The sequence below is a fragment of the Panthera pardus genome, unplaced genomic scaffold (assembly GCF_024362965.1).
Source record: "Panthera pardus isolate Hobbes unplaced genomic scaffold, ASM2436296v1 HiC_scaffold_2, whole genome shotgun sequence".
NCBI lineage: Eukaryota > Metazoa > Chordata > Mammalia > Carnivora > Felidae > Panthera > Panthera pardus.
Window position 1 is genome coordinate 129,658,184 of NW_026526765.1, and position 19,018 is coordinate 129,677,201.

General features: G+C 48.4%; 1 protein-coding gene across 7 annotated transcripts in view; it reads left to right on the forward strand.

Moving 5' to 3' along the window:
* The first annotated feature begins 12,416 nt into the window (after positions 1–12,416).
* The window catches only part of P4HA2 (prolyl 4-hydroxylase subunit alpha 2), a 34,679-nt gene continuing 28,077 nt past the window's right edge, over positions 12,417–19,018 (forward strand). For 3 of the 7 annotated variants that reach the window (XM_053907504.1, XM_053907506.1, XM_019422066.2), the window contains exons 1-2: positions 13,069–13,191; positions 13,754–13,887. The gene's annotated coding sequence lies outside the window, so the exon portion shown is untranslated. Of the gene's footprint in view, positions 12,438–13,067; positions 13,192–13,249; positions 13,417–13,753; positions 13,888–19,018 lie in introns of those variants that run through there. The other 4 variants (XM_053907505.1, XM_053907507.1, XM_053907502.1 and 1 more) reach the window with 3 other exon arrangements.

The window sequence follows — 19,018 nt, forward strand, 5'->3', positions numbered from 1 at the left end:
TCAAGAGACGGGGGCTCAACCAACCTAGCTACCCAGATGCTCCTCTCCTTCCCTTTTTAAAGATTATTTCTCTGGATATGGAATTCTAGGTTGGTTTTTTTTTTCTTCCTAGCATGTTTAATATTTAATATATCATTCTTTGTTTCCACATTTTTTGGCATTCTTTATTTCTGATGAAAGGAAAATAGTAATCTTTATCATTGTTTCTCTTAATGTAATGTGTTTTTTCATTGTTTTAAAGATGTTGTCTTTGGTTTTAAGATTTTTGGCTATAGTACACCTAGGTGTGGTTTCCTTTGTCTTTATCCCATTTGGGGTTTTATAATCCTAAACTTCTTGCAATGGTGAGTTAAAAATTTTTACAACCAAATTTAGAATTTCAGTTCCTTTTTTTTCTTTTTAATTTTGCTTCAATCTCTCCTCTTCTGGGACTCCACTTTTATGTATATTAGATGGCTTGATATTGTCTCAATGTCATTTCACTGAGGTTCTCTTGTTTTTTGTTTGCTTGTTTGTTTTCTGTTTTTAGCTCTTTTTCTTTCTATTGTATGTTTCCCTGTGTTTCCATTTAGGTAGTTTCTATTGACTTGACTTCAAGTTCACTGAAATATTTTTTTTCAGTGTCCTGTCTACTCTTAAGCCTATCTAGTAAAATTTTAATTTTAATTTTTCTGCTGAGATGATTCATCTGTATATTTATTATATACATCTTGGCATTTAAAATTCTTGGATATATTACAATAGCTGTTTTAAAGTTCTCATCCACTAATTCCAGTATCTCTATTATCTCTGGATCTGTTTCTATTCGTTATTTTTTCTCTGGTTATGAATTACATTTTCCTGCTTCTTCACGTGCCTGGCAATATTTGATTGTATTCTGGGAATTGTTGAGAGTCCGGATTATGCTGTCTCCTTTACAGAACATTGAGTTTGTTTTGTTAGGCAGTAAATTTACTTAAGGCTTGATATGATCCTGTTGAGGCTTGATTTTAGGCTTTGTTAAGGTGAGTGTAAAGTAGGGCATACAAAATGGCTAGAATAGTTCTATTCCTAAGACATGGACTTTCTATGATTTTAATTAAATGTTCAGGGTATTCAGCAAAGTCTTTCCACTCTGGCTGGCCAGAACATGTCTTATCACTGTGTGGCTTCTGGAATCCCCATTACTTCATAGACCTATAGTTTTTGTTGTTGTTGTTGTTGTTTTGTTTTTTTTGTTTTTTTTTGTTTTTTTTTTAAGTAGTCTCCATACCCAACATGGAGCTCAAACTCACAACCCCAACATCAAGAGTCACTTGGCCCACCGATTTAGTCAGCCAGGCACCACACAGACCCAGAGTTTTTCTTTTAATTTTTTAAAATGTTTATTTATTTATGTATTTATTTTTTTTCAATATATGAAATTTATTGTCAAATTGGTTTCCATACAACACCCAGTGCTCATCCCAAAAGGTGCCCTCCTCAATACCCATCACCCACCCTCCCCTCCCTCCCATCCCCCATCAACCCTCAGTTTGTTCTCAGTTTTTAAGAGTCTCTTATGCTTTGGCTCTCTCAAACCCAGAGTTTTTAAGCCACCAGTCCTCATGAATCCTTTCCCTGCACATGTGCAACTTAGACAAAATCTCAAGACAACTTCTATTCATATTTCTAGTGCTCCTTCTCCATGTGGTTACCTTCTCTTTGATGCCCTGCCCCAAAAATTCAGCCAATTCATCATCTCTTATCTTTGATATCTGTTTCCTCTACTCAGTGAGACCACTGAACCATTTGGGGTCCACTTCTCTCTACTATAGTTTGGAAAGTGCCTCAGGCAAAGAACTTTAGTGAATGTGGAATTCACCTTGTGTTTTCCTTCTCAAGGATGAAGGCTATTTGATGTCTAATGCCTGTAATCAGTTGCTATAAATGTCTTATCTAGTTTTATAGTTGTTTACATTAGGGAAGTAAGTTTATTACCAATTACTCAGTCATGATTGGAATCCAGTAAAAGTTTAAAAGAAGAAGGGAAAGGAAAGGAAAATAGGGAGCTCTAATTCAGGATGTGAATCAGATGCCACATGTGTAAGCATCTAAGATTTAGTGAAAGCAGCTGGGCCACTAGGGGCTTACCTATTTCCAGTTTTTTCTAATCTGTCATCAGAATTATACTGAATAAAGTTTCTATTTCTGGTCATAATGGTAAGCTGTATTAACCCTCCTGCCAAAAACAACTATGAAAATTTGACAAGATATATAAAACTAATATTTGAGGGCATTGGAGAACAACCAGTATAGGCAAGAATTGAAGGATTATGGTCCTTGAATAAAGGGAATAATGTGCAGTGAGTTCCACATTTACCCTGGCATTTTCTCTGGGGGCGTTTCATACATGGTTGCACGGGTGGGAGTGAAGACCGAGCAGAAAGCATGAGTCTTACCAGACTGGGGATAGGGAGGTTGGAGTTCAGGAATGCCAAAGAGACTAGGACTTAGGGACAGAGGACTGTGGAAAGGAGGATATATCAGAGAAGGAGCCCAGTGAACAAATTCTTTTGAATTTATTGGCCTATTTCTAAACAGCAGCTTGAGGGTAAAGAACTGAGCAATAGTTCTAGCAGCTTCAACATGTTAGGGACACAAATTGGAATTCATGTTCTGCCAAGGTGAAGTGTCTTTGGTAAACACCCAGGTTTTCAGCTGAGTCCCTCCCAGAAGAATCACACCCTAGGAGAGAGGGATGCGTCCTAGGAATAAGAGTTATGCACTAGGAGAGAAGAAGAGAAGAGAAGAGAAGAGAAGGGAAGAGGAGAAGGAAAAAACAAAGGATAAAAATAAAAGAAAAGGCTAACAATACCAAATATTGGCAAAGATATGGAGTAACTGGAGTTTTCATACATTGCAGCTGGGAGTGTAATTTGTGCAACCATCTAGAAAAAATGACTGGAAGTAGCTACTCTAGCTAAATATATGCATATCCTATGACCCAGCAGTTCCATTCCTGGAATTTGATTATACTCAACATAAATGAGTGTTTATTTCTGCTACAAGACATGTGTGAACATATGAAAAGCAGTTTTATGTAAAATAATTCAAAACTGGAAACAGCCCAAATGTCTACCAACCATAGAATGGATAACTTATGGTATATTCAAACTATAAAATACTACATAGCAGTGACACAGGATGATATACTGTCACAAATGGCAAGATGCATGGCTATCACAGCCATAAAGCTGAGTATAAGAAACAGACACAAAAGTATATACTGTAAAGTTCCAGTTGTATAAAGTTCAAAATCTGACAAAAAAAATGGTCAAAGTTGATAGAAGAAAGAATAGTGGTCAGCTCTGGCAAGCTTTATTGATTGATGGGGCAAAAGGGAGACTTCTCGTATTGGGAAATAGTCTATATATTGATCTAGGTGGTGGTTACATGAATTTATATGAATGTAAAACACACTGAGTTGTGTATTAAAATACAGTTTACTATATCCTAATTATATCTTAATAAGTAAGTTAAAAACAATTTTTTTAAGTAACCTCTACCCAGGTGTGGGGCTTGAACCCATGACCCTGAGATCAAGAGTTGTATACTTTACCAACTGAGCCAGCCAGATGCCCCTTAATAAGTTTTTACTTTTTTATTTTATTTTTTAATGTTTTTTATTTATTACTTTTTAATGTTTATTTATTTATTTTGAGAGAGAGAGAGTAAGTACACGAGAGCAGGGGAGGAAAAGAGGGAGAGAGAGAATCCTAAGCAGGCTCCATGCTGTCAGTGTGGAGTCTGACGTGGGGCTCAATCCCACGATTTCAAGAGCATGACCTGAGCCAAAATCAAGAGGTGGACACCCAACCAACTGAGCCACCCAGGTGCCCCAATAAGTAAGTTTTTAAATAAAAGTTTAAAGTGGCACTGGCTTCCTATGTCATTCCCCCCCCCCCCCCCCGCCCTTGCTAGTGGGATCTGTGAAGTTTAAGCAGGGGATACTGACTTGCCAGTGGGTGGAATGATACCCTGCCTGGCCACCATAGGCTGCCATGTGAATTAACCATTCCTTCACCGCAGTCTTTGCTCCTTCTGTCTTCTGAACACCCAGCCTTCCCCTTGGCTGAGTACCTGGGGAGACCCACACCCTATCTTCCTCACCTGACCACTCAGCAAGTGACATGCCCCTTCTGCAGACTCCCTCAGCCCAGGGACTCACTGTCAGTTTCCCTATCTGAGTCCCAGCTCCCTGTTCTCCCCCATAAGATCTGTAGGGGCAGGGCCTTTATCAGACTCAATGTCTGTGTCTGTGTTCCTGAGCACCCAGCACTGGCCCAGAGGGGGTGCCAGCAAATGTTTGACTGACTCAATATGGGTGAGTGAGGATGTAGGGCTTCTGAGGACTCACGCTGAGCGACCTAGTGTTGGAAGCCCTTCTGGAGCAGATGGGCGTGGCTGTTCCTTAGCATGGCTAGGGCAGCTCCAAGACAATCCTGAGGTTAGACAGGTTGCTGGGCCAGGCTCATGAGTGCAGGCAACTTCCCAAAAGTCCATTTCCTCCCTCTGGCTGATCTTTCCTTGGTACTCCCATTGGGTCTAGTTGGACCCAACTAGAAGTCACAGGGCAGGAGAACCTCTTGATGTCATCCACGGAGGTCAGCTGCCAGGAGCACAGAGCAGGGGCGAGGAGAGAGAGACAGATCTGAAGGGGCAAGCACAAGTTGTGCAAGTCTGTCAAGTGTTAGTTACATTTGGTACAGGGAAAGTGCTCCATGTGAACTGCCCAATCATAGAATCCCCTTAGAGCATCAGAGGAACCCAGATACAGACTGCCCATTCCTACTTCTCTAGCTCCTCTCCTCCGAGGGCTCATTTCAACAGAAACCAGAATATTGTAGGTATGTCCAGAGTCCTGTCAGTCACCTCCCACGTCTCCTTATCTAACTTCATTATGCTACTAGCCTTTGGTTTTTCTTTAGGTCTACTGGCTCCTATGCCCTGAGCTTCCTGTAAAGCTGTTAGTTAACTGGCTTTGAAGGGCTCTGGTCACAACGTGGCTAAATAAGGGGTTTGGGACCCTCCCAACATCCTTCCTGCCTTTCCCGCCACTAGGGGTCATAGCATTGGTCATTCTTTATGAAAACAGCTGTATCTATCCCAGTTGCTCATGCTTATATATGTAGCTCTAAGCAAGGGTCCTGGTTAAACCTTGTTTGGAGGGATAGGGCACTGGATCAGGCCCTGAGGGGCTTTTTGTAGAGACTGAGACTAACTGCTTCTCTAACTGGGTGTCCCATGGTGGGCTCCAGGCACCCTCTGCTGGCCATCCTCATTTTTGCAGATGGCTCTCTCTGGGCAGGACCAGAGCAGCAGAATTTCCCCAAAGGGTTTTGAGGCTCCGTGTGTCTTTGCCTGGGCACGCAGATAACTGCTGCTGTCCCAGGATGGAGCACAGAGAAAATCCCAGATCTTGTTGAGGGTCGGGGAACAGCCTGGCCTCGAGCTGTTGGGGTGAGAGAACACTGTTTACCTCTAAGACTGCTGAAGCTCCAGAGTGTCTGATGGTCCTGTCATTGTGGGAAAGCCAGCTTTCCACCTTTACCACCTGGGTTACTTACTCTTCAACCAGGGAGACTCCTTGTCCAAGCCATTCCTGTTCTCCTTTGGGATCTGATACCTGCAGATGATGGAGGTGGACATCTTCCTGATTCCAAGCCGTACCTGGCTGGTTCAGGATCAGGGATAAGGTCAGATTCTGGTTCAAAGTCAACATCAGGTTCTGAGTCAGAGTCAAGATTACCGGCAGAGCCAGAGTACAGAGCACAGAATGTTTTCCTTATGTGAGAGGCCAAGTTCCACAGCTTGTGCATGCATGCACATTCCTGTGTGTGTGTGTGTGTGTGTGCACGCGCCTGTGTGTCTAGTGGGTAAGGACCTTCCCACCAAAAGCTGTGGCCAGGTTGTGTCTTTTTTTTTTAATGTTTATTTTTTATTTGAGAGAGAGAGAGAGAGAGAGAGAGAGAGAGAGAGAGAGAGAGAGAGAGAGAGAACACTCTGGAGCAGGGGAGGGGCAGAGGGAGAGAGAGAGAAAATCCCAAGCAGGCTCCATGCTCAGCACAGAGCCCAATGCAGGGCTCTATCCCACGACCCTGGCATCATGACCTGAGCTGAAATCAAGAGTTGGATTCTTAACGGGCTAAACTACCCAGGCTCCCCTGTTGTGTCTTTTATATGCGAGAGGCACAAGGATCATCAAGCATCTCATAGGTTCATGCAAATGTTGGAGACAGAAAAAAATGTGGAAAACTACAAAAAAGAAAATATAAATACTAAGTGCTAGCAAATGTAGTAGTGTGTCATAGAAACCAGTTCACTGTGGCTTAGCCATGTCCCTGCTGGGTAAGTATAAAATGTACTCATGCTGGGGGGGCCTGGGTGGCTCAGTTGGTTAAGCGACCAACTCTTGTTTTCAGCTCAGTAATGATCTCATGTTTCTTGGGATCAAGCCCCAAGTTGGGCTCTGTGCTGACAGTGTGGAGCCTGCTTGGGATTCTCTCTCTCTCTCTCTCTCTCTCTCTCTCTCTCTCTCATTCTTACTCTTTCTGTCCCTCCCCTACTCATGCTCTCTCTCTCTCTCTCTCTCAAAATAAATACATAAACTTAAAACATAAAAAAGTAGAATGCACTTATGTGGGATACAGGTGCATTAGAATATGTGTGATGTGTCAGCTAGTCAGGGCCTCTAAAGGAACGTGTGCTCTGGCCTGTCTGTGGTAGGTAGGTCAGAGTCCTGGGCTGTGTCCCATAGGGGCAGAAGAGAGGGCTCCTCAACATGTCTGGACGATCGTGTCTACTCAAGGGACTGGGGGAGAGTCAGAGTCACAAGCAGACCCGATACAGGCAGGATAGTGGAGAGCAGGAGAGAGCCCACAGGAGAGGTTGGGGTCTCTGAGGCAGGTATAAGCAGCCCTCAACCACATGGGTGACTCTGGCTCCTATGATTGATTATATGGATGGAAGTAGATGTACAAAAGCATATGGTGATTTTGTGCATATTAGCAAAGGATACCCCTTTTCATTTCACTTTATTTTTTATCTACTGGAAAGTTGTAATGAATATGCAAATCTATAACATCTATGATGCGAAGGGAGCCCCAGACTTATGCAGTACAGAATTTGCACAACTAGACTGAGCTAGGGCGACTCACAGGTGGATTCACTGATACCCATCTCACTCCAAAAAGGATATAAGGTGCTTACAAGCATCTATCACTATAACAATGCATGCATTGAAAAATAAGGGGGCAAGGATAAAAGGAACAGGGAGGGGAAGGGCGTCGTTAGTGTGTTAGTGTTGAAACCATCATTAAATGGGTGGTTTCCTTATGGTGGAAGGAGTCTGGCGATTAAGGAATCCAGACATTGTGATTAAGATTCCATGTCAGTCTGCAACCTCAAAGTGTGCTGGTGTGTTCTTACTGGGCAGCCAAGTTGCTCCCTATTCTTGTGTCGTCTGGGGGTGCCGCTGATTCCCTTCAGCAGGGCCTGTTCTGAAAGCAGAGAAGAGCAAGCCAAGGGTGAAAAGCCTTAACCTCACTCTGGATGAGAAGCAGGTCCTCATCCCCAATAAGGAGCTCAGAGTAGGGAGCAGAACATTTAATGTTTGTTGAATAAATAAATGAGCGAATGTACACAGCCCTTTGTATTTTACCTCTTTATAATTCTTTTTGTTAATGTTTATTTATTTATTTTGAGAGAGAGAGAGTGTGTACAAGCAAGGGAGGGACAGAGAGAGAGAGAGAGAGAAGAGAGAGAGGATCCCAAGCAGGCTCCATGCTGTCAGGGCAAAGCCTGACACAGGGCTTGAATTCATGAACTGTGGGATCATGACCTGAGCCTAAATCAAGAGTCGGAGGCTTAAGTGACTGAACCTCCCAGGCGCCCCTCTCTTTATAATTCTTAAATTTACCCACTTCTTGGGGTGCCTAGGTGGCTCAGTTGTTTGAGCGCCTGACTTTGGTTCGAGTCATGATCTCACAGTTCCTCAGTTCAAGCCCGGCACCAGTCTCGCTGCTGTCAGGGCAGAGACTACTTTGGGATCCTCTGTCTCCCTCTCTCTCTGCCCCTGCCCTGCTCATGCCATCTCTCTCTCTGTCTCTCTGTCTCTCTCATAAATAAATAAACATTAAAAAAAAAGTCTGCCCACTTCTCCCTGTATGCATTGCCACTTGTCAGTTCAGGTCACCATCAACTATCATCTAGACTCTGCACCAGCTCCCTCCCTATCACCTCCAGGCTCTGCCCCTCCTCCTCCCTCCTCCACAACAGACAGCCAGGGTGCTTTTCCTAAATCCAAAATGCTCCACCCAGGTGATCTGCCCCTGGGACTTCTGCAACCTCACCTTTCATTTCTCCCTACCTTCTGCTCAACTGACTTCCTGACATTTTGAAAAGGCCTAAAAAAATAGCAAAACTACTGAACTTTCAGCCTTTTAGTCAGTAGTTAATTCAGGTGTCCAATAGGTATCCCACCCCTCACATCATCCTCACTCATCCCTAATGTCCACACAGTCTCCATTTGGAGTCAAGGCTGGGGGGGTGAGGAATGAGGGGCTTCTGTGTTACAATAATAATAACTTCGAAAAGTGTGCTTTATCTCTATATATCAAGATATCAGGATTTGTAAGCACCGTACCTAGCTAACTCCTGGCCCTCCAGGCATTTACACTAGCTGAAGCTTCTTGCCAAAGATAGAAGAAAGGAGGGTACAGTGAGGAGAGAAGCCGAAGTCGAAGCCTGCTGTCTCTATCATAAGGGCCTGCCCTAGACCTGCTGGGTAATTACAGCTCTGAAGGCCCTGGGATGCCTCTCTCCACCCTGTAATGACAGCCCAGCTCTTGCTGGCTCTGCTGTTTTGAGCTGCAGGGGTCCATGGGAGAGGGAGCTGGGAGGGGACATTCTATGGGGCCAGTCTTATTTTTTGCATGCACCGAAAGGACTCAGAGATTTGGGGAGTAGTTTCTGGGGATCTACTTGGCCCTGTCCAGGGCAGGCCACAGAGTCCCGGCGATTCTGCCAGCTTCTTTTTCCCTTTTCCAGGGTCATACACCAAGCTGGACGTGCACCAGACTACCTGGGAGGCCCTATTTCTGAAGCCGTAGGGCCACCACTAGGTGGCCCCACTTAAGCTGCACCTCCAGCCTCCTGTAGTTGACCTTGAGTCAAGTACTGGTCAATTGGGACACACCCAGTCTTTCCTCAGTTGCCTGAAGGTAAGAACTTGGAGTGTGGAGGGTGGTGGTCTCAGAAACCAGTGGACAGCTGTCTGCTGAATGTGCTGCAATGCACAGATGTGTATCAACATACGCAGTACCCTTTGTGAAGCATTGGTTGACCCTGGGAGCCCCCGCTCTGGGGAATTTTATGGAAGGATCAGGTGCTCATAAATCCTGGCCAGGCCACCACAGTTGCTGTGGTGGTTGCCAGGGTCTGCAAGAGTCATCAGTGAGACCTCAGCACCAAGCAGTGGAGTCTATCCCCATCACTTTACCCAGAGATCACAGGTAAATGGGGGAGGTCAGGGGCAGGCTGAGGAGGCCTCTGTTTAGAGGGAAGCCGTGCGTCCACACACCGGTCATCCAGTTACCTATCTACCCAGCATGGGTTTTTAAAAAAATTTTTTAATGTTTATTTTTGAGAGAGAGACAGAGTATGAGTGGGGGAGGGGCAGAGAGAAAGGGAGACACAGAATCCGAAGTAGGCTCCAGGCTCTGAGCTGTTAGCACAGAGCCTGATGTGGGGCTTGAATTCATGAACTGCGAAATCATGACTTGAACTCAGGTTGGATGCTTAAGTGACTGAGCCACCCAGGCGCCCCACAGCGTGAATATTTTTGACATCCCTTCTGGAGAGACACTAGGTCCTTCCCTTGGGATGGTGGTGGTGGGCAGACAAGTCTAGTCCCCCAGGTAACATCTGTAATGGAGGAATGTGGGGGGGGGGGGGAAGAAAATAGAAATGACTGGAAGGTGTTCATTTCATTTCCTGAGATATAGAAAATGCTGGAGCGGAAACAGTTCAGGGGTATGGGTAGGGTGTGGGGAGATAATTCACCAATCAAGTGGCTGCAAATAAAAGGCTATGTGAGTCTGGCATGGGCCTGGGCTAGAGATTCAGAACTGAGAGTCATGGATTTACCCCACAGCCAGTAGTCCCTGGAGGACATGAGAGAATGTCAGATGCAGTGGGTTGAACAGTGGCCCCTAAAAAGATATGACCATGTCCTAATACCTGGACCCTGTGAGTACGAACTTATTTAGAAAAACTTGACAGATGTAATTAAGTTAAGAATCATGAGATGAGATCATCTTGATTACCTAGGTGGGCCCTAAATTCAGTACCAAGTATCTTTATAAGGAATGAAGAATGAGTGGGGTCCAGGACTCTAACGCCCTGTGGAGGATTTGGCCAGACCTTTCACTACTGGTGTGTGATGGAGCAAGGCATTAAGAAGACACCCATCCCTTCGTATAGTCAGCAAATATTTATTGAGCCCAGTTCTTTGAATGGAGCTGAGAATATGGTAATGGGCAAAAATATACAGTTTGTGTTCTCCTGGAGGCCCTGGGGCAGTGGGGAGACAGACATTAATCAAACAATCATTCAATTATATCAACTGTGGCAAGTGTTACAAAGTGCTCAGAGCATGAGAGGCTGTTAAAGGAGGTTTTGACCTGATTAGGGATGTGAGGCAAATCCCTCTAAGGGGATGTGAAAGATTGAATTGGAGAGAAGGGAAATTTTTCTAGACAAAAAGAAAAGCATGTGCAAAGGCCTGGGAGTGTGGTGAGGAGAGAATGGTCAGAGGGATGGGAGGAAGGTCAGTGTGACTAGAGAAGTGAGCAAGGGCCAAACCATGTGGGGCCTTACAGACCACCTTTGGGATTTTTCTTAAGAACAATGTCATTTACTAAGCTGAGAGTGATGGGTTCAGACCTGAATTTTGAGGTGATTGCTGTAGCTGCAGTGTGGATGGATTGAAGAGAGATTTAGGTGGCCAAAGTGAATGGACATGAGAAAGATAACGTCTGGGGGCAAGGCAGAGGGAGATGTGATTCCCAGGCTTCTGGTTAGGTACCCAATGGAGGGTGGCTCTTTCAGTGAAGCAGGGAATTAGAATGTGGGTGGTGTGAAAAGGAGAAGGGAGAGAGCTGGGATTCGGTATTGGGCATGTTGTGAATGAAGTGCCTGTGGACACTCCTTTGGAGACATAGACTCAGCAGGTAGTTATAGGAGTCTGGAGCTTGGGATTCAGGGCAAGTGTAGAGAAGTGAGTCACCTGTGTAAAGGAAGAAATTAGAGAGGAGGAAAGTAGGGTACCTAGACCTGAGCTTTGAGGACCCCCCAAACTTTATGGACTAATGAGGAGAGGGGGAGAGGAAGATGTACTGGGAGGTTAGAAGATGGGGCGGTGGTGGCCAGAGAGGGTGGTGGAAACCAAGGGAAACAAGTGTTTCAAGGAGGCAGTGGTCAGACACTGCAGGGGAGTCAAATGTGGCTGGGGGCTTTGGCAGATGAGAACTGAAGATAGACTATTGAATTCTGAGACTTGGAAGTTATAGAGTTTATTGGGACCTGGTTTGGTGTTGTAAGGATACCAGAAGGCCTGCTGTAAGAGCCTGGGGGGGCCGGGGGGAGAAGTGAGGACAAGGATTGAAACACCACTGTTTTCAGGTATTTTGCTGGAGTTGAGAAGACACTGCAGTAGCTGGTGGAGTCGAATGGGGGTTTTGTTTCCACAGTAAAGGGTTACACCTACTTATAGGTCAAGGGAAGGATTCAGTTGAGATGGAGGGGCTGAACACTCAGGAGAGAGAAGGCATGATCCACAGGGCAAGCTCCTGAGAGCAGGGAGAGGATGGGCGAATCTGGATAGAGGGGGGCTCCTGTGGCATAACAGGATGTAGCAGATGCAGGAAGGTTTCTGTTTGGTTTTAGCTAGGCTCTGGCTGGCTGCTGACGCAGGCCGGAACAGTGGCTTGTTCCGTATTTTATGTGTAGTTCTATGTGTGTGCTCGTGCCTTCCCCAGGTCTGGGCTGCCAGCCTGGACAGAGTGCCATAGGGAATATCCCCACACAGCCTGGGCGGGGAGGCTGGGTACCTCCCACTCTGGGCTAGCTCCCTGATGAGATTCTCAGACCGTGTTTCCCCTCATTCATGACCAGGAAGGTTCACAGAGCAGGCGTGGGAACCTGTTTGTCCGCCAGGGCCTCCTCGGACTCAGGCTGAGATTTGCCGCATCCCAGCCCTCATTCCTTCCCAGACGGCACTAGGTAAATGCGGTGTCCACTGTTTTGGGTCCCTGTTGTATGAAGGGGTTTGGGCAAACCAAGAATTGGCCCCAATATACTACCCCAGCCACCTCAGTCTTTCATTGGTCCCCTTGTCATCAACCCATCACCCACAGGTAATCACCAGGAGGATGCCTGACACAGGAGCTGGGGATAGGCTGAATCCCTTTGGGAGCTTGGCCCTGTGGGTGGACCCCGGGGCCCCCTCGTTTTCTTCAAGGTCTTCTCCACTGGTCCGTCCGCTCCCCCGATAGCCTGCCTGGCCCGGACCCGGGTGTCCCCCCTCCCCCCCAACCTGAGGGTGGTGATGATGGGGGCGGGGTGGGCGGGCAGCAGGAGCCCGTGCGCCCAGCAGGACCACGGAGGAGAAGGGCAGGAGCCCAGCCGGGGAAGTCCGCCCGGGGTGGGGGGCGCTCCCCACCTCCTCGGCGCCAGGATCGGGTCGCGGGCCCTTCTGCAGCCGCCCAGGGACTGGGAAGGAGGGAGGGCCGAGTCCCGCAGGTGGAGCGGGGCGAGGGGAGGCGGGCGCGGCGTACGTGCGGCGAGCGGCCGGCGGCATGAAGGGCGCAGATCGCGGCTCCCGCCCGACCCAAAGCCCGCTCTTTGGCTCTCGGCTCCCGGCTCCGGCGGGCTTGGCAGCCCAGACCTTCCCGGGGGTCGCTGGCGGTGAAGACCCCCGGCCGAAGCTGTCCGGGCGCAGAGCCAGCGCCCTGGCCGGCCGGCTGGGGGCGGGAGGTGGGGACGTGGCGGCGGCTCAAGCGGGCGGAGCCGGGCTGCGGCGGGAGGCGGAGCCGCCCCGGGAGGAGGCGCCGAGCGGGCCGGGCGCCGCCGCGGGAGGTTCTGGAAACGCCGGGAGCGGCGCGTGTCCAGGTGAGCGCCCCGCCCGCTCGGCCGCCGGGTCCGCGGCTGGGCTCGCGCGCGGGCCGGGGTCGTCGGGCCGTGAGTGCTGCCGGCGCGGGGCCGGGAGTTGGGGGCCGGGGGTCGCGCAGCCCGCTTCCCGCAGCGCAATTCGGGCCGCAGCCCGGAGCCCTCCGCCCTGTTTCTCCTCCCGTCTGGGTTCCTGTCCCGCCGCTTCCCCGAGCTCAGGGTGGTGAGGTCAGCGGCGCCCTTCCTGCCGGTCCCTGGGCGTCCGCGCCGAGCCGGGCGGGGTGGAGAACTTGGCCGCCCTGCCTCGGCAGGCTCCCCGGGAACGGCAACGGGAGGCCTGGCCCCGAGTGCGGCCAGAGGTTGGAGGCAGAGGCGGTGCCCTCGGCTGAGCCCCGGGGGGCCGCTTAAAGTTAGCGAGGTCCGCCTTCCTCCCTCCAAAGGGATGGGAGTTTCTGGCTTTAGCCCGGCGGGGTCCACCTTGGTACCCATGAAACAGGCTGTTGGTTGAGAACAGTTTTTTCCCCCCCATAGACCTCTGTTTCCAACCTGCGTTATTTTTCCTCAGAAGCTGCGTGGACCTCTGGTAACTAGTTAACTAATTGAAACGGACCCTTCGGTGTGTCAGAAACTGCAAGGAGTTGCTAGCTCAGTGCAGCAGACAGATTGAAGACTGGGAAAGTCCAGGTCCAAAACAGTGTGGTAAGTGTGGTGTTAGGAGGGAGCATCAGGCTGTGGGTCCTTGGTAGAGGGCAGGATGCGTCAGGCCAGAGGGCTTCCTGGAGGAGGTGACTTATGAGCTGGAGTGGTCAGAAGAAACCTGAATAAGGGTAACCTGGACAGAGGAACAACCCGTGTGAGTGGGAGCAGACCTGTATACTCTAGAAGAGGCAAGGTGATGAGGGAAGGGACATTTAAGGGGATAGCTGCCCATGGGCCCTGACCACCACAGTTTGAAGTGAGAGGACAGTGCCTGGTACTGTGCCCTGCATTTGGATTTGCCTCAGCATGAGCCTGGATCAGGGCACTTCCAACTTCAGGACAGCATAGGTAGGGCCCCTGGCCTTGTATTCTAACATGACATCTTTAAGATGGTGTGCAACATTAGTGTTCATCCCAAGACCAAGACTGGTGTCTTGTGCTGTAGAGTGAAGCCTAAGGCATGTGTTTCTGAATGTATACCGTCTGAGGCCTGATAGCCTCAGCCCTTTCTCAGGAGTTCCTGGCTCTGAGAGCAAGGGTTGGGTGATATCATTTGTAGCTGAGGACATTCTCACATGTCCCTGATTTTGCCAAGATCTGCTGTCCACCTAACAATGTATAGAATGTTTTTGCAAGTTACTGGTGCTTCTCACCCTGGATCACATCTGGAACAACAGGTTTCATGATTTAGTTCTCTACTAATGCACCAAGATGTCCTTTGGCTTGTGTTTAAGCTGCCACTGAAGTGTCTAGGTGTAGTCTCTCACTGTGCTTCTGGGCCTCAGAGCCCAGGCCTCTTCTGTTCACTTGAACACACTTGAAAGATGTTTGGGCTTTGAATCCTTTTCTTCTAGGCCTTCTTATTCTCAGATGGCCGAGTATGTCTGCTGTGCGGCCCAGCCAAGGAGGCCACGTAGCAAGGATGGAGTGAGTTGGCCTGGGGCCTCATCCCAGAGATGCTGTCATAGTGGGCCACCTAGTTCTCTGAGAGCCCAGCATGCAGACATGATGACGGTTAGGCATTGTCTATGACTTGTGATAGGCCTTTTTACCCAGTAGGAGGCTCTGAAATGGGGTGCCCAGGAGCGTGTTTACTTTGTCATTGGTTTAGCCTGTACACAGCTGATCTCTGTTCATTTCCTGAGTTCCTCTACTGTGCTTGGCTTCTGCTTTGAATGTGCCTAGGGCTGGAATTAGGAGGGAGAGAAGGAGAGGGAAGTGGTGGTGATACTATCCTTGCCTGTGGATAGCTCATAATCTCCCTGAGATTACTGCTTCATGCTGGCAGCTGGTCCTTTGGCAGAGGAGGAGCTCAGAGTGTGAGTACTCATCAGTAGGAGAGACTGTGTGGGTGCAACCCTGAGGAATGGCTAGGGTGAGGGATTCTGGGGTCTACTCATTTCCTAACAGAGCCTTACTTTTTACTCTGCTCTCCCACATCCATGGGAAGTTCTGAGGCTGGACGCAAGATCTTGGCCGATTTGTGGCCACGTTGGCTGATAGTGTACATTGGGCTGATGGGTGTGTCCCTGGCTCCTGGGATCTGTCAAGAGTTTAATTTTATGCAGATGGTCATTGGCAGGAAATGCTGTGCTGCAGGCACGTGCAAGCCCAGACAGAGTGCTAGAGCGAGAGTTGGACTTGGAAAACATTGCTTGAAGTGCCCCAGAGTGGGACATCAGCGTGTTTTAGAGGGAGAGGGCTAGTGGCTCCTGTGGTCTCTGGGGTTTGCGCTGGGGATGTGGGATGAAGGGTATACTTTTTATTCTCAGAAGGGGTGGAGGAGAATGAAAAGCCTGGACTAGACTTTTTGGAGCCCTAGAAAAGGGTTTTTGCACAAGTGGTATTATTGCAGGGCAGAAGATTAAGTGTTTGGTTAGTGAGTTCTCTGGCTCAGATTGGATCTGTCTGAGCCTGTTCACAGACCAGTATCTGCTGTAGACCTTTTAGGAAGTGCATTCTAGAGTACAGCCTACTGTGTACCAGGTACTCCTGAGGGCCAGGGTGTGGCGAGATCCTGAGGCCTGGTACTTGTAGGAACTCAGATCCATTAGGTCAGAGGTATAGAAAGACAGGAGATCCTAGAGTATTAGTCCAGTCCTCTGCCTTTTGCCAGAGAGCTTTGTTTCCTAGGTGACCTGTTGAGCCACTGATTGGCCTGTTTCAGGGTTATTCCCTGATAGTATGCTCCATTATGTCTGACTCTGCTCTCACCTAAATTAATGTTTCATTTCTTTTGGCCCTTGTGGGATATGGAGATTGCCCAATTTCTGCCTTGTTTTCATCTTCACTGTCCCTTAGGCTGAACCTTCTCCTTTTCTTTCTTTCTTTCTTTCTTTCTTTCTTTCTTTCTTTCTTTCTTTCTTTCTTTCTTTCTTTTACTTTTTTTTTTTCAACATTTATTTATTTTTGAGACACAGAGAGAGACAGAGTGTGAGTCATGGGGGAGCAGAGAGAGAGGGAGACACAGAATCCGAAGGAGGCTCCAGGCTGTGAGCTGTCAGCACAGAGCCCGGTGTGGGGCTCAAACTCATGAACCATCAGATCATGACCTGAGCTGAAGTCAGGAGCTTAAGAAAATGAGCCATCCAGGCACTCCTGGACCTTCTCATTTTCTAGGGATTAGCCAGACAGCTGGCCAATCCAGGTCTACTGATGTCCCTCTAGTAACCTTGGTGCCAATGTCTGGTGAAAACTGCTTGGTGGTAGGCTGCCTGTCAATACTTGTCATCTCATTCAGTCCTCACAACAACCCTGTAAGATGTGGGTCCTAATGTTATCACCATCACATAGGTGGGAAACAGGCTCAGGGAGTTCTGTAGCTTGTATAAAGTCACAAAGCCAGGAAGTGATGGGGGAGGTGAGATTTAACTTGGAGTGGTTTGACCCCACTGTGGGTGTGCCTGATTAGATAGTACTGCTTTGCCCTGAACTGGGCTGGTTGGTCATTTGTGAGTGCTGTGATGTCTGAAGCAGGAGTGACTGCTCGCTTGAACTTGAGGCTCCTTGTTCCTATCTTCTGGGCCCATGCTGCTATCCACCTTTTGGTGGGATCAAGCCAGGTATATCATGAAGCTGCTTTGTGGACTGTGATACAGTCCTTGACCTGGGCAAGCCTGCTCTGCTTGGTCAAAGTGTGGCTCCTCCTTTTGGGAGACCCTTAGGCTGTAAGACAGCAGATGTTACTGAGTGGGATTGAATGGTAGCAGTATCTAGCAGAAAGTGTGTTTTGGGTTTACGTCAGCTCTGCCACTGATTGGTGGTAGTATGTCAGGTATACAGGAAACCTCTCATCCCCACTTACCTAGCTTCTATATCTGAAATCAAGATGATTATCTAGTTTGCAAGACTTTGGTGAGGATGAGATGGTAGAAATGGAAGATTTTTGGAAATGTAAATGGTGGTTGGCTTAGTTCCCAAAAAAGCAGTGCCTGAGGCAGAGCTTAAGTGCTTAATGCCTTACTGGAAGGTGCAGGGCAGCAAGGATAAGGGAAGATTAACCAGAGGGAGGGAAGGATGGAAGCAAGCTGGCCGATTTGCACAGAGACGCAGTCATTGTTCAGCTGTGCCGAATATCCCTGGGTGATCTCTACAGAAACTCCATGCTGCAGAATAGTTTGTCATCCAAAGCCTGAAGAGGGAATTCATCTGCTGACCTCCTTCTGTGTTCTGTCTTCATTGGTCAGAGTTGCCTCATAAGAGTTCTCTCCCTGTGGCTCCTTGGTTGCACTACCAGGGCCCTCCAGCAGCCACTGGGGAGGCCAGTGTGGCACTTCTGTGGTGTGTGGAAGTAGGAGGAGGAGCCAGAGATTTGGGGCCTGCACAGTTGCCTTCACTGGGTCTGAGGCCCAGCAAGAGACCCAGGGTCCAGGAGACTGGTGAGGCCAAGAGAGTGTGAGGTGGTACATCAGAAGCATCCTATGTAGTGCCGTGTGGGTCTTGTCCTTGTGTGTACTTGCTTATGAGTTAGTCTCACTTAGACTGCCAAGTCTCTGCCAAGACCCTGACTGAAGATCCAATTTGGTCTTTGCATGTTGATTTTTACAGCCTTCTCTGCTACTTCATTGCTTGGCTATTGAAGCAGGAGGCTTTGTAGTTTTGATGGTACCCAGGTGGGAAGTATAAATCAACATGTTCATATACCTGATAGTGAAGTACAAGTATGGATATAGATGAACATCTGGGTTTCAGTGAAGAAAATCCTCAGCGAAGAATATTTTCCATGAAAAGTAGCATCTGAGGCTGGGAAACCTAGAGTCATGAGATGAGACTGGAGTGGGCTGTAGGGCCATGTCGTACAGAGTCAAAAAGACTCTGGGGATCAAGGAGTTTGGACTTTATCCTAAGAGCAGTGGAGAGAAAGACCACAAGAGGAGCTGCAGTAAGCTATGCTGGCTACTTTGTAGAGCAGAGGTTGGTGGGAGTTGGGGGGTGGGGTGGCGGTGCACCAGATGTGATGACAGTGAGTGTAGGTAGGAACCAGGATGGCTGCGGGAGGGAATTGGAGGTGGCTCAGACCACGGTGATGACTGAGGCCTCACATTGGGTGAGGAGAGAAGGGTGCTTCTCAACCTTCTGGGGAAGTCAGCTTCTGGGCCTATTGGACATCTGTATGCTTAAGTACCGGGGCTTCCCTGAGCTTCTGCACAGCTCACAGGTCCTCTGTGACCTGTGAGTCCTCACAGGACTCTGCCATCCCAGAGTTGGCCACACCACTGGGAGGCAGGACCACTGGGGGGCGCGTTTTGCTCCTTCACAGAAGGCAGGCAGCTTCTTGATTATTGCCTGGCAAGACTTACTTATACTCAGCAAACCCATGTTCTGTCTCTAGGCTGTTAAATACATTGTTAAAATTCAAGCTGTTGCATTTGGGTTGCAGCTGCGAGCTTGGCAGAGGTTCATGCCTGATGAGGTAAGGGGAGAAGCTAAGGACTCTGCTGGTTTGCAGCTGGAAACCTCTTTTCATGGCCATTTGGCCAGATTGTAAATGTCCTTTCCAAAGAGCAGGCTTGTTGGGACCTCTGATTGTATGTCTTGGAATTTCCCTGTGCTTAGAAACAGTGCTGGTCACCTGGTGAGTGAATCACTGTCACTGGGGTGTTGGTAGGCTTTGGAGGATCTACCTGTGGGG